Source organism: Vicia villosa, linkage group LG1 (genome assembly GCF_029867415.1).
Source record: "Vicia villosa cultivar HV-30 ecotype Madison, WI linkage group LG1, Vvil1.0, whole genome shotgun sequence".
NCBI classification, from domain to species: domain Eukaryota; kingdom Viridiplantae; phylum Streptophyta; class Magnoliopsida; order Fabales; family Fabaceae; genus Vicia; species Vicia villosa.
In genome coordinates this window covers 106997183-107009856 of record NC_081180.1, presented here as the reverse complement: position 1 = coordinate 107009856, position 12674 = coordinate 106997183, and positions in this window count along the sequence as shown.

Genomic DNA, 12674 nt, shown 5'->3' with positions numbered 1-12674 from the left:
GTTTTGGCATCCGCTTTTGGTGTAGCGAAGGCTTCTACCCACTTGGAGACATAATCCACTGCAACTAGAATATATTCATTAGCAAAAGAAGGAAGAAATGGCCCCATGAAATCGATGCCCCAACAATCAAAGACTTCTACTTCAATAATGGTTTGAAGTGGCATCTCATCTCGTTTACTTATCCCACCAACTCTTTGACATTTGTCACAATTCTTTGCATGATGGTGGGCGTCTTTGAAAATAGTAGGCCAGAAAAACCCGGATTGGAGAACTTTTGTTGCCGTCCTCCATCCATTGAAATGCCCACCACTAGGCAAATTATGACAGTGCCAAAAGATTTGTTGGGCTTCTTCTTCAGTAACACATCTTCTTAAGATGCCATCCTTACCTATCTTGAACAAATATGGGTCGTCCCACACATAGTATTTTGCATCGGCTAACAACTTTTTCTTTTTGTTCCAATCAAAGTCCTCCGGTATCATACCGGTTGCTTTATAATTAGCAAGATCGGCGAGCCAAGGTCTTATTTGGAGTTGAAAAAGTTGTTCATCCGGAAACTCATCATTTATTTCATCTTCTTGGTTGGTGACATTTACATTGACCAAACGGGATAAATGATCTGCTACCACATTTTCTGAACTTTTTTTATCCCGGATTTCTATGTCAAATTCTTGCAAAAGAAGGACCCAACGAATCAGTCTTTGCTTCGAATCCGGTTTAGTAAGCAGATATTTAATGGCCGCATGGTCTGTGTAAATCACTACCTTTGACCCAATGAGATAAGATCTAAATTTTTCAAGGGCATACACTATAGCTAACAATTCTTTTTCTGTGGTGGCATAATTGACTTGAGCATCATTTAGCACCTTACTTGCATAGTGTATGACATGAAAATTTTTTCCTTTTCGCTGGCCTAATACCGCACCTATGGCATAATCGCTAGCATCACACATAAGTTCAAAATGGTTTTTCCAATCGGGTGCTACGATCACAGGTGCGGTGGCTAGCCGTTCTTTTAGGTCATTGAAAGCTTGTACACAAGATTTATCAAAATTAAAACATGTACCTTGGTTGAGTAAATTACTCAAAGGCTTGGCAATCTTTGAAAAATCTTTTACGAATCTTCTATAGAATCCTGCATGACCTAAAAAGCTTCTTACTCCTTTGACATTTACTGGAGGTGGTAGTTTTGAAATTACCTCCACCTTGGCTTGGTCCACTTCAAGTCCTCTTGAAGATACTTTGTGTCCGAGTACAATTCCTTCAGTTACCATGAAATGGCACTTCTCCCAATTCAAAATCAAATTGGTTTCTATACATCTTCCAAGTGCCACATCCAAATTATTCAAGCATGTATCAAAAGTTTTACCAAATACTGAGAAGTCATCCATGAATACTTCAATACTTTTTTCAATGAGGTCTGAGAATATGGCTTGCATACAACGTTGGAAAGTAGCTGGCGCATTACATAATCCAAATGGCATCCTTCTATATGCGAAAATTCCAAATGGACATGTAAAAGCTGTCTTCTCATGGTCTTCTGGGTTTACCACAATCTGATTGTACCCGGAATACCCATCTAGGAAGCAATAGTAATTCTGCCCCGATAATCTCTCAAGCATTTGATCCATGAATGGTAGAGGGAAATGATCTTTTCTTGTAGCTTTGTTGAGTCTACGATAATCGATGCACATTCTCCACCCGGTTATAGTTCTTGTTGGTATAAGTTCATTCTTGTCATTCCGGATTACCGTCATGCCTCCCTTCTTTGGTACAACGTGTACTGGACTGACCCATGCACTATCAGAGATTGGGTAAATCATACCTGCTTCTAGAAGTTTGATCACCTCTTTCCTTACTACCTCCTTCATTGTTGGATTTAGTCTTCTTTGCGGTTGAGCTACCGGTTTGAATTCTTCCTCTAACATGATCTTGTGCATGCAATATGCAGGACTTATACCTTTCAGATCCGCCAATACCCATCCAATTGCAGCTTTATTCTTTTGGAGAATTTGAATGAGTCTTGCCTCTTCTTTTGTAGTCAACTTAGAACTGATAACGACTGGTTTATTTCCCTCTTCATCTAGAAAGACATACTTCAAATGAGGTGGGAGTAGCTTTAATTCTATCTTTGACTCTTTAACTCCTTTTTTTAGCTCCAAATCTTCTACCTTGTCCTCTTTCGTGATCGTGTTGCCACCTTTCTCTAGTTCTTTTAAAAACAACTCAATTTCTTTTTCTTCTTCTTGAGTAAGTACATTAAAAGATTCAACAAGAGATCTCTCCAAAGGGCTAGATAGATGAATTTGGTTTGCCACTTCAACTACACTCTCTTCAGTAACATCCATGCGAAAACAGTCATTCTTGTCTTTTGGTTGCTTCATGGCATCGAAGAGATTAAAGCATACCTCTTCATCTTGAACTCTTAACTTCATTATACCATCATCAATATCGATCATCATCCGGGCTGTTTTCATGAATGGTCTTCCAAGAATGATAGGTGACTCCTTATCTTCTTCCATGTCAATCACAACGAAATCTACCGGAAACAAAAATTTGTCAACCTTGACTAACATGTCTTGTGCAACTCCATATGGAAGAGTGGTTGATTTATCTGCTAATTGTAAAGTCATTCTTGTTGACTTCATCTCAATATTTCCCAACCGCTTCACTATTGATAGAGGAATTAAATTGATGCTTGATCCTAGATCGATCAATCCATTCCCAATATTTTGATTGCCAATTGTAACCGGCAATGTGACTCTTCCAGGATCTCTTGCTTTTTGAGGAAGGCGTGATATTATAGCACTACATTGTGCATCAAGTATAACAACTTCTTCTTCTTCCGGTCTTTTCTTCTTTGTCAAAATATCTTTCATGAATTTCTCATATTTTGGCATTTGAGCAATTGCTTCGGAGAATGGAATATTAATTTGTAGTTGTTTAAAAATTTCCATAAACCTTGCATATTGCCTCGCATTGTCCTTCTTTGATGGAGCATGGGGGTATGGCAAATGTTGACTTGGTATTACGTTGCTTGCCATCTTTTCTCGACTACTCTTTCTTTTTAGCTTTTCTTTCTTTTTAACCTCTTTATTCACATTTTCTTCTTCAGCATTAGTATCAATAATTTCATATTCTTCATCTTCTCCATCATGTTTTTCAGCTTTCTCCTCCGTATCATCTTCAACATCATTCTTTTCAACTTCATTATTACTTCCTTTTTGCCCAGTCCTTGTCACCACCGCTTTGCAATGCTCTTTTGGATTCTCTTGAGTGTTGGCTGAGAATGTTGCATTTGATTTATTAGCCGCAAGCTGTTTAGCCAGTTGGCCCACTTGAGTTTCCAAATTCTTTATAGCTGCCTCTTGATTCTTGTGATTTGTCATTGACATTTGTATGAACTGGTTCATGGTCTCTTCCAACTTAGATTGTCCTCCTTGTTGTAGTGGCGACGGTTGAGTGTACGGTTGAATGGCTTGTTGTTGATAGCCTTGATTATGTGGCCTCTGTTGATAGCTTTGATTGTTATTCCTTGGTGGATAACCTTGTTGATACGGAGGATTCTGATATTGATTCTGCCTTTGTCCTTGATTGTTATTCATGTAATTCACTCCTTCTTCCAACACCGGCGGGCAAAATCCTGTCTGATGCTCTCCCTTGCATAACTCACACTTCGCAACTTGATAAGAATTAGATACACCATTCAGCTCCTTGATTTGTTGTGGTAGTTTAGACATTTGTTGTGTCAAAAGTTCCAATTGCGATGTTAGTAACTTATTTTGGGCCAGCAGCGCATCACTGTTATTCAATTTTAAAATTCCGACTTTCTTACCTCTGACAGTCCGATCATGATTCCCTTGACGATCATTCAGAGCCATTCGCTCTATTATCTGAGTAGCTTCAGTAGGTGTCTTGGACATAAGTGAACCACAAGCTGTGGCATCCAAGAGTGTCTTGTTTGTAGGTGTGAGACCATTACGGAACATGTGGATTTGATCGACTTCTGCAAAACCGTGTCCTTTGCACTTTCTCAACATAGCTTTATACCTTTCCCATGCTTCATTCAATGATTCATTACTGCCTTGAGAGAATACGGCTATTGCTGTTTTTGCTTCAAAGAAACGGTTTTGAGAGTAAAAACTTTCCAAAAAAATTTCCTCTAAGGTGTTCCAGTCGGTCATCACTGTTTCGGGTTGATCCAAGTACCAATCTTTTGCCTTAGATAACAAAGAATGTGGGAACAACCTCTTGAATAGTGTCTCTTCATCAGCTTGAGCGACACCAGTTGTGCCCGCTAACTCATAGAACCGAGTAAGATGCGTGTACGGATCTTCGTGGTCCAAACCTTTTCCCTAAATCTACAATATACAACCATATATTTTTCTTCTCTTCAAGTTTGTTTGACTCATAGATTGTTGTGAGCCATTGTATGAAGCTACCATCAAGGTTATAAACCCTACAGTGGATAGACTGATCAGTATAAGAAATCTTCCTTACCTCTATTCTTCTATCATCCCAAAGGATCCAGATTCTGCCATTAACATGATGGCTATAATTCTCTATAATCTTCCATCTTGTTTCCATACGCTTCTTACATCTTTCAAAGTTATTTTGTCTAACTCTTGTCTCTGTTGAAAGAGTATTGTGGTGTACTTTTCGTTATTATCGTATCCACAGGGATTATTGCGATATCACCGCCGTTCTATAGCCTATTTTGTCTTGAGTTAATGTTACTTTAAATTTGGGTTTGCAAAAGATCATTCAACACTTTTAGTGGCAAAGAGTAAAGTAATGAAAGTTCTAAGTTAAAGAAAATGTATCAAGATTTGATTTTATCGACCTAAATTTGTATGTTTACTTATAAATATACGTATATGAACATGGTAACGATCAACATAATTACGTATCGACGCCTATATCATCCGTGTCCGCAATGATATAGTTAGATTTACCGTATTGTTTAACCGACGATTTCTCCATCCTTTAAACAATACAAATAACGTTTTAAAACCGATACTAAGTAAACATCAAACACTAAATCCATGTCTGCAATTTATAGTTTGATGGATGATAAAGTTAGATCTAGATACAAATATTGATGTCTCAAACACTTATACCAAAGAAAAAGCTTTAATAAACAAACTAAACCATCTATATTGATCATCACTTGTTCATACACATATATTCACAAGAAAAACCTACAAAAGGATAGGACGATTACATCTTATCTTGATACAAAAGAGATTTAGCTATCCATGAGAATGGTAGCTTGCTCAAGAAGTAAAGGATGAAGATCAACAAGCATCAAAGGCGATTAATCGACGATCAAAGCTTCCAATCTTCAATTCTTATCTTGCTACAGTGATTAGGGTTTATGAGCTCTTAAGGAAAATTGATGATCTCTCCAAAAATCAGAATTACTCTTTATATAGTAAAACCATTTTCTGTCCAGGGCGCGTCGCGCCCTCCAGCGCGCTTCGCGCCATTACACTTAAGAAAGTTAAACCGCCCATGCGCGCGACGCGCGCAACTCTCTGCTTTGAAGCTCCAAAATATCTTGCCCAGGGCGCGACGCGCCCACATCTCCGCGCGACGCGCGCTTACTTCTGCCAGGCACTCTCTTGCAAAGCTCAAAACAAGCTCCAAACTTCCCCAAAATTGGCTAAAACCTACAAAATCATAACTAAAACACATATTAACATAAAAGGAAAGCTTAATATTATAAACTATAAATAATTATCTAAAACTTCATGGAATTGTACGAATATCCGATAAAAACGGTCGAAAGGTGCCATTAATTAAACTAAATATAAACACAATTTGGCACCTAACAACTCTCCCCAACTTAAACTCTTGTTTGTCCTCAAACAAAACAATGATAAATTATCGGGAACACAAAATATCACAAATGAAACAACAAGGTGGAAACAAGAACAATTGAATGGTTCAAATTCCAAAAGTACACAAAGATCAATCCTTACCAGTTTTCATCAAAGTACCATGATAACAATGCTAATCCTGTATACAAATTCTATGTCAGAAATTCCACAAAGCAAAAGAAGTTCAAGAATGAATCGCACCTACGTATTTCTCTACTGAGAGAACAAAAATGGAGGATCCTAACACTCACCAGACAATGACGCAAACATACCGAATTAATTATAAACTCATCTAAGCATAAGACATATAAAAAGTGTATAAGCATGAATCACTAAGGACTTTCGGGTTGTAGCTTGGCTTGGTTAACAAGGAAGTGTCATATCTCACGGCCATTGAAACGAAAGTGTCAAAACCTAAGAGAGCATTCAAATTCAATTATCACAGCCTAAACAACCAAGTTCACCACATTATTCATTACTTGCTCAAGGGTCACAAAATTCTTTTCTTTCTTTCTTTTTTTTTTTTATTATTATTATTATTATTTTTTATTATATACATAAATATATATACCCCTTGAGCACTATCTTTTGATTTATCCTCACCAATGTACACCTTTATTTTATTCTCCCCAACTTGTATATTACCAAGACATTACTAAGAATGCTCCCTATTCTAAGGCAAAAAAGGAATCAATCCTTATCATATCAAATGGAAACAGTTCTAGGTAGAAAGAAAAGAAAGTCATCAAGATTCTATCAAAAATCGGTATAGAGATCTATATACAACATAAGCTTAACCGATAAGAATCTTGGCAAACGGCTCAAAGTGGTTAGCAAAAACTCACACACTCACCGGGTAGGTTACATTTAGATTGGAAGTTTTTCTCATAGTGCAGAACAAAACGCCTTGATCACTTTCATGCTTAACACAATTTAATAATAATGCAAGATTAATCATAATAAAAACGAGTTAAAACGCACATTGCTGGTATCCAGCACAATTTATATATATACACAATGGAAAGTCTCCTCACAACTACAGCTAGGCTAAAGTGATTCACAATTGAACTAATTTTATCCACAGAAATTAATGACAACTAATTTGTTCAATTAAAAGCATCAGAATCAAAGGTACTTGATAAATAAAACGATAAAGGATGTACCTTGCGCGTACAGTTTTCAACTTATATCATCACCACTCAAATTGTGTTGCATCATCCAAATTCATCGTGGCAACAAAAATTCGTGTTCCAGCTAATTAATCATCAGGACAACTTATCAAACCATTATTTCTAAAATATAAACACTAAACTAGAATAACTACTTAAAAATAAATAAATGCAAAAATAAAATAAAATGAACTTATATAAAATAAAAACCACACCAAACAGGTGTTAACTATCCAAAGGCGTAAACTTAGCCTTTCAAAGTACCTCATCCAAAAGGATGGAACAAAACTATAAACATTAAAAACAAAATAACTAAAAATTGTTCTAACATAAAACTAAAAACAATAAAAATAAAACAGTAAAACAAAACTACTCCTCATCAGAAGTATCATCATCAGCATCAGCCATCCCCTCCTCAGGATCTGGCCTGCCCTCAGGCCATGAAGCATAGGCAGATAAATCATCCCTGGAACCAACAGGCTGCTGCAGAGAAAGTTGCCGGATAGAATCCTGCAAAAACATAAACGCTCTCTGATGCGCCATATGCATCTGATAGTTCCAATCACTTGCATCACCATACTGTGGACCAGCAGGCGGTGCAGCAGCAACCGGAACAGCTTGAGAAGCATCGGGAAGGTCAGATGCACCAGCAGCAACACCAAAAGGACGACCTCCAGGCAAACAGTACCTGTTAGCAAAAATATCATCTATAACACCATCCATGGGAATCCTACCACCAGGTGGAAACCGGACATCAGCCTTCCTGCACAAACCCATTATTAAACCGGGAAAAATCAACCTACATTTCACCCCATCTCCATGAAGAGTCCCATTCAGGGCGACTCTTTTCAGCTCATTCGCCACAATCCTGGACACATCAATATTATCACCATTCAGAATACCCTGAACCAAACCTGCCGTATCAATGGTGAGGGAAGAAGTGTGACTCCGTGGCCTAATGTTGTAAAGGACCACCGAAGTCACCAACTGAGCCTCCTCCGTCAACTGACTACGAGTAAAAGTCTTTGGCAGCCCCGCTTTAGTCAGAGTATAGGTGAAACCAGTCCTGCAAATCCTCTCCCTAATACTCTCCACGTCCCAGTTCCCTCTATTCAACCTGGGATGGTACTGGCATTCTTCTACCAAAGCAAGAGGGTTATCCAGAAAATCAAAAATAGCCTCTTTGCTAAAATCAATGGCCTTACCTCTCACCCATGTTTTAAACGGGTAAGCTTCAGTACCTGACCAACCGCTCGGAGGCAAGGCATTTGCGTAGAATTCTCTGACAATTTCCACCTGATAAAATTTTGGTGGAGTGAATAACTTGTCCCAGCATGTTTCAGACAAAGCAGTCCACGCCCTTTGGAAGAGGCCGTGGTCAATAGGAACCACCGTGCGTTCACTCCACACAACTCGACTTTCAAGCTCATGGTACCTCGCCTCTTGCTCCGGACCTAGAAACTTCGTCCGATCAAACCTGCCAGCTTGTGAGGAAGATCCCTCACCAGATCCAGTCTTCTTTCTCTTTAAAAAGGGTGCCATTCCTGCACAAATTCAAATCAAACCAAAACACACAAAATTGAAACAAAGTTAGCATATGCTCAAAATTAACAGCACAATTCAAGCCCCAGTCATCATCAATCTCAAACAGGCCCTATCTACACCCCAAACAACATAAAAAAAACAATTTCAAAAATGAACCCAGGGCGCGACGCGCGCTGAACAGGGCGCGACGCGCGCTCTGCGAAACCCAGAATAAAACTACATATTTCTGCAAAACAGAAGAGAAGAACTCGCTTCTCCTCCCTTCTAAGGGTTCCAGCAGGCAAAAGATACAGCACATGGTTGTTTCTACCCTAGTTTTTCAAAATCTATCAAAAATTCCTAAATCTAAAAACCTAAACTTCTAAAACTTAAATTAATGGAAATAGAAGGGAAGAGAGAACATACCTTTGATGATGATGACAATAAAGCAACGAAAATAGTGAGGGAATGCAGTATAATGCAAGAACAAGGTGGTGTTTTGTTTGAACTTTCTTGACACAAAGAGGAAAAAGGATTTGAATGGAGGCAAAGACCTCCAAAAACCCTACTAACTCTTCTGCCAACGAAACCGGGTCGGGCCCAGCATGGGTGGGCCCAAACCAATTTATTATTTTATTTTTTCAAAAATATGTACAGCGCGCGACGCGCGCAGACTCGGTGCGACGCGCCCTCATCTCTGCCTGGAAGGGGTCCTTGAGTTCACATAGCGCGCGACGCGCGCATATGGGTGCGACGCGCGCTACACCAGAAACAGCAGAAAAACTGCATTGTTTCAGCACGCCCAAAAATACCGGTAGATCGTTTCTGGCTCGACGACAACTCAAAAATCCCACCAGCAAAAAGAACACAAATACAAGTGAATATAAACAACTTGGGGTGCCTCCCAAGAGCGCTTTGTTTAACGTCGGTCAGCTCGACGGTCAAAGGCAATCAAGGATCGCCAAACGATAAAACGCAAGTTTCACGATTAAAATCGCTTCCTCGATACACCTTCAACCTCTGACCATTTACTACCCACTCTTGGTTTGATTTTTGGTCCTCTATCACAATAGCCCCTTGGCTTCTCACTTCTTTGACCAAAAATGGTCCGGACCATTTAGACTTCAACTTTCCCGGAAAAAGTCTTAACTGGGAATTGAAGAGTAAAACTAATTGCCCTACCTTAAAGTCCTTCATTCTAACCTTACTATCATGATAGAATTTGGTCTTTTCCTTGTAAATCGAATTGGACTTATAGGCATGCAATCTCATCTCTTCCAACTCATTAAGTTGGATTATTCTTCTCTCTCCACACAACTTGTGGTCAAAATTCAAAAGCTTCAAGGCCCAATATGCCTTATGCTCTAGTTCTACGGGAAGGTGGCAACTTTTACCATACACCATTTGGAATGGTGTCAGACCGATCGGTGCTTTGAAAGCGGTCCGATACGCCCACAAGGTTTCATCTAACTTCATCGACCAATCCTTCCTAGAGCTAGACACAGTTTTCTCAAGAATCCTCTTAATCTCTCTATTGGTCCTCTCAACTTGCCCATTAGTTTGTGGATGATATGGAGTAGCTACCTTGTGCTTTACTCCATATTGCTCCAACACTTTCTCAAGCGGGGCATTACAAAAATGAGATCCACCATCACTAATTATCACTCTTGGCGAGCCAAACCGCGAAAATATATTTTTCTTCAAAAACTTTATCACGGTCTTACCATCCGCTTTGGGTGAAGCAATCGCTTCCACCCACTTAGACACGTAATCGACAGCTACCAAGATGTATTCATTTGACATTGAGGAAGGGAATGGTCCAACAAAATCAATGCCCCAACAATCGAATACCTCTACTTCTACAATACTTTGGAGGGGCATTTCCTCTCTTTTCCCTATTCCACCAGTTCGTTGACAGCTGTCGCATGAGGCAACATGGTGGTAAGCATCTTTGAACAAAGTAGGCCACCAAAATCCCGATTGAAGGACTTTTGTGGCCGTACGCAAACCATTAAAATGACCACCATAAGGCGAATTGTGGCAATGCCACAAAATGCTTTTTGCTTCCTCATCCGCGACACATCTTCTCAAAAGATTGTCACTACTCAACTTAAACAAGTGAGGATCATCCCAAACATAAAAATTAGCATCGTTTAAAAACTTTTTTCTTTGATTCCAAGTTAGATCCTCCGGTATCCAGCCAGATGCTTTGTGATTAGCCATATCTGCGAACCAGGGTCTAACTTCTTGTACCATGTACAGTTTTTCATCTGGGAATTCTTCCCTCACTTCTTTTTCATTGTTTGTCACCTCGGTATTCACTAACCGAGACAAATGATCCGCAATCAAATTTTCTGTACCTTTCTTATCTTTCACTTCAAGATCAAATTCTTGAAGCAAAAGAATCCACCGAATAAGCCTCTGTTTTGAATCAGGCTTGGTGAGAAGATATTTGATTGCGGCATGATCAGTATAACACACCACTTTAGAACCAATGAGGTAAGAGCGAAACTTTTCCAATGCAAATACAATTGCGAGCAATTCTTTTTCGGTAGTGGCATAGTTAACTTGTGCCTCATTTAAAACTTTGCTCGCATAATGAATAGCATGGAATTGTTTGTTCTTCCTTTGGCCTAAGACTGCACCAACCGCATAGTCACTCGCATCGCACATGAGTTCAAACTCAAGCGACCAATTAGGAGCGACAATTATGGGTGTGGTGGTCAAATTTGCTTTAAGTTCTAGGAAAGCTTTTAGACATGATTCATCAAAATTAAATTCCATACCTTTGTTGAGCAAATTACTCAAAGGCTTTGCAACCTTGGAAAAATCCTTGATGAATCTTCTATAGAACCCAGCATGTCCCAAGAAGCTCCTGATGCCTTTCACATTCACCGGAGGGGGAAGTTTTTCAATAACCTCGATTTTTGCCGGATCAACCTCAAGCCCCTTTGAAGAAACCTTGTGGCCAAGAACAATCCCATCCGTCACCATGAAAGTGCATTTCTCCCAGTTGAGAACCAAATTTGTTTCAATGCATCTCTCCATTACCACATCAAGGTTCTTTAAGCACAAGTCGAATGACGACCCGTACACAGAAAAATCATCCATGAACACCTCAATGCTTTTCTCGATCAAATCAGAGAAGATAGCTTGCATGCACCTTTGAAATGTTGCAGGAGCATTACATAGTCCAAATGGCATTCTTCGGTATGCGAAAACGCCAAAAGGACATGTAAAAGCAGTTTTCTCGTGGTCCGCCGGATTCACTGATATTTGATTGTATCCCGAATAACCATCCAAGAAACAATAGAAATTTCTTCCGGCTAACCTCTCTAACATTTGATCCATAAAAGGTAATGGAAAGTGATCTTTTCTTGTTGCTTGGTTCAACCTCCTATAATCAATACACATTCGCCACCCGGTCACCGATCTCGAAGGAATCAACTCGTTCTTCTCATTTCTCACAACCGTCAATCCCCCCTTCTTAGGAACCACATGCACCGGGCTCACCCATTCGCTATCGGAGATGGGATAAATCATCCCCGCCTCTAATAACTTCACAACCTCTTTTCTAACAACTTCTTTCATGGTTGGATTCAATCGCCTTTGAGGTTGTGCTACGGGCCGAAAATCATCTTCTAACATAATCTTATGCATACAATAGGCTGGACTAATACCCTTCAAGTCGGATAAAACCCATCCTATTGCTTCTTGATTCTTTATCAACACTTCCTTCAATCGATGCTCTTCCTTGCTAGACAAACCATTATTAATGATAACCGGCTTAGTAGAATTGTCACCGAGAAACACGTATTTCAAGTGAGATGGTAACACATTCAACTCCACCTTTTGCTCTTCAACTTTAGGTTCATCCTTCAACTCTTCAATTTGAGGTTCAAATGGATTCATCTCATCACAAGCCTCTAAATTTCTCAAGCAATCTTCAATTTCTTTCTCTTGATCTGAGGTGAGAACTTCAAGAGCTTCCATTAAAGTCTTCTCAAGAGGATTCGACAAGTGCATTTCATTCTCCACTTTCATAATAGCCCTTTCGGTAGCATCGATTCTAAAACAATCATCATCATCACTCGGATGC